This window comes from Haemaphysalis longicornis, unplaced genomic scaffold (genome assembly GCF_048455015.1).
Source record: "Haemaphysalis longicornis isolate Haplotype H1 unplaced genomic scaffold, Haemaphysalis longicornis Haplotype H1 scaffold_8, whole genome shotgun sequence".
NCBI classification, from domain to species: Eukaryota; Metazoa; Arthropoda; class Arachnida; order Ixodida; family Ixodidae; genus Haemaphysalis; species Haemaphysalis longicornis.
The window spans coordinates 16,048,943-16,052,092 of NW_027526445.1; the positions used below are offsets into that span (position 1 = coordinate 16,048,943).

General features: G+C 48.4%; 1 non-coding gene across 1 annotated transcript; it reads left to right on the forward strand.

Annotated features, from left to right (window-relative positions):
- Window positions 1-399: 399 nt before the first annotated feature.
- On the forward strand, window positions 400-472 carry Trnat-agu (transfer RNA threonine (anticodon AGU)). Its single transcript has one exon. It is a non-coding gene; the product is annotated as a tRNA-Thr (tRNA).
- The last annotated feature ends 2,678 nt before the right edge of the window (window positions 473-3,150 follow it).

Below are 3,150 nucleotides of genomic sequence, written 5' to 3' on the forward strand. Positions count from 1 at the left end.
ACCTGGCGGGCATTTTTTCACCACATTCTTTCTGACTCAAAAAATTCTTCATTTTTTCTATGACCCAGCACAACCACTCCTTTGCTTTCTAAGGTTTTCTTGACTGCCAAACCTTATTTTCTGTCTTACTTCACCGAGCCCCTCATTTCCCATTTTCCGATTCGCAACATGCTTAGCGAGGGCCTCTGTTCTGGTAGTCTTGGTGCCAAAGGTACCTTCAAAGGGTTCAACGCTGGTCGACCGCTTTCGACATGTCGTTGACACTCGAGTAACGGCTTGAGTGTGAAAAAGAATGTTCCTTTCACCCCAAGTAATCCGAGCGGTGCTAGCGACCACCACAAAGTGCTGGACACAAAAAAACCATAAAATAAATACCCGAAAAGTGGTTGGGGAACAGCCCCGCCTGTAGTGTAGTGGTTATCGCACCAGACCAGTATTCTGGTGGCCGTGGGTTCAGATCCCACCTGGCGGGCATTTTTTTTACCACTTTCTTTCTGACTCAAAAAATTCTTCATCTGTTTTTATGACCCAATACAACCTTGAATTTCCTTTCCGAGGTTTTCTTACTGCGAACCCTTATTTTCTGTTTTATTTCACCGAGCCCCTCACTTCCCAATTTCTGATTCGCTAAATGCTTAGCCAGGGTCTCTGTTCTGGCGTTCTTGGTGCCAAAGGTATCTTAACAGTGTTCAAGGCTGTTCGACCACTCTCGACATGTCGTAGACACTCGAGTCACGGCCCGGAGGAAAAAAAAACAGGTCCCTTTCACCCCGAGTAGACCGAATGGCGCTGGCTACCACTGCCATGTGCAGGAAAAAAAAAACCTCAACATGAATACTGGGAAAACTGTTGGGAAAACAGCCCCGCTGGTAGCGTAGTGGTTATCGCACCAGACCAGTATTGTGGAGGTCGTGGGTTAGGATCCCTCCTGGGGGGCATTTTTTCACCACTTTCTTTCTTACCCAAAAAATTCTTTATGTGTTTCTAAGACCCACCACAACCTTCCCCCTTCCCCTTTGCTTGCCGAGGTTTTCTTGACTACCAACCCTTATTTTCTGTCTTAGTCCACCGAGCCCCTCATTTCCCATTTTCTGATTCGCTACATGCTTAGAGAGGGCCTCTCTTCTGGCTGTCTTGGTGCCAAAGGGAGCTTAAATGTGCTCAACACTGGTCGACCACTTTCGATATGTCGTTGACACTCGAGTCAGGGCCTGGGAGTTATAAAGAAGGTCTCCTTCACCCCAAGTAGCCCGATTGGCGCTGTCTTCCTCTCCCAAGTGCAGGAATCGAAAATACCTTATCATAAATACCCGAAAAAGCGGTGGGGAAACAGCCCCGCCGGTTGCGTAGTGAATATTGTACCAGGCCGGTATTCTGGAGGTCGTGAGTTCGGATCCCACCTGGAGAGCTATTTTTTCACCACTTTTTTACTCGAAAAATTTTTATCTTATTCTATGACCCACCAAACCTCCCCTTTGCTTTCCGAGGTTTTTTTGACTACCAGCCCTTATTTTCTGTCTTATTTCACCGAACCCCTCATTTCCAATTTTTCGATTCGCTACGTGATTAGCGAGGGCCTCTGTTGTGGCAGTCTGGGTGCCAAAGAGAGCTTAAGAGGATTCAACGCTGGTCGAGCCCTATCGACCTGTCGTAGACACGCGAGTCACAGCTCGGGGGTAAAAAAAGGTCCTCTTTACCCCGAGTTTCGAGGGGCGCTGGCAACCACCCCCACGTGCAGGAAAGAAAAAATACCTTATCATGAATACTCTAAAAAGTGGTGGGGAAACAGCCCCGCCTGTAGCGTAGTATATATCGCACCTGACAAGTATTCTGGACGCTGTGGGTTGGCGTCCCCCCTGGTGGGAATTCTTTCACCACTTTCTTTCTGACTTCAAAAATTCTTCATGAGTTTCTAAGACCCACCACAACCTCCCCTTTGCTTTCCGAGGTTTTCTTTACTGCCAACCCTTATTTTCTGTCTTAGTTCACTGAGCCCATCATTTCCCATTTCCGACTCGCTACATGCTTAGCGAGGACCTCTGTTCTGGCTGTCTTGGTACCAAAGGTAGCTTAAGAGGGTTCAACGCTTGTCGACCCCTCTCGACATGTTATAGAGACTCGAGTCCAAGCCCGGGGGTTAAAAAGAAGGTCCCCTTCACCCCGAGTAGTCCGAGTGCGCTGGCAACCACCCCCAAGTGCAGGAAGGAGAAAATACCTTATCGTAAATACTCTAAAAAGTGGTGGGGAAACAGCCCCGCTGGTAGCGTAGTAGTTATTGCACCAGACGAGTATTCTGGAGGTTGTGCGTTCGGATTGCACCTGGCGGGCATTTTCTCACCTCTTGCTTTCTGACTCAAACAACTCTTCATGTGTGTCTAAGACCCTCCACAACCTCCCGTTTCTTTCCGAGATTTTCTTGACGGCCAACCCTTATTTTCTGTCTTAGTTCACTGAGCCCCTCATTTCCCATTTTCCGATTCGCTACATGCTTAGCGAGGACTTCTATTCTGGCTGTCTTCGTACCAAAGGTAGCTTAAGAGGGTCCAACGCTGGTTAACCACTCTCGACTGGTCTTAGACACTCCAGTCACGGCTCGGGGGTAAAAAGGGTGTTCCCTTCAACCCGAGTAGTCCGAGTGGCGCTGGCAACCACCCCCAAGTGCAGGAAGGAGAAAATACCTTATCGTAAATACCCTAAAAAGTGGTGGGGAAACAGCCCCGCAGGTAGCGTAGCAGTTATCGCACCAGACCTGTATTCTAGGGGTTGTGGGCTCGGATCTCATCTGTCGGGCATTTTCTCACCACTTGCTTTCTGACTCAAAAAACTCTTCATGTGTTTCTAAGAACCACAACAACCCCCCATTTGTTTTCTGAGGTTTTCTTGACTGCCAACCCTTGTTTTCTGTCTTATTTCTACGAGCCCCTCGTTTCCCATTTTCCGATTCGCTACGTGCTTAGCGAGGACCTCTGTTCTGGCTGTATTGGTACCAAAGGTAGCTTAAGAAGGTTTAATGCTGGTCGATCGCTCTCGACATGTCGTAGACACTCGAGTCACGGCCGGGGGGTTAAAGAGAAGGTCCCGTTCACCCCGAGTAGTCCTAATGGCGCTAGCTACTACCCCCTTGTGCAGGAAACTAAAAAAAAAACCTCA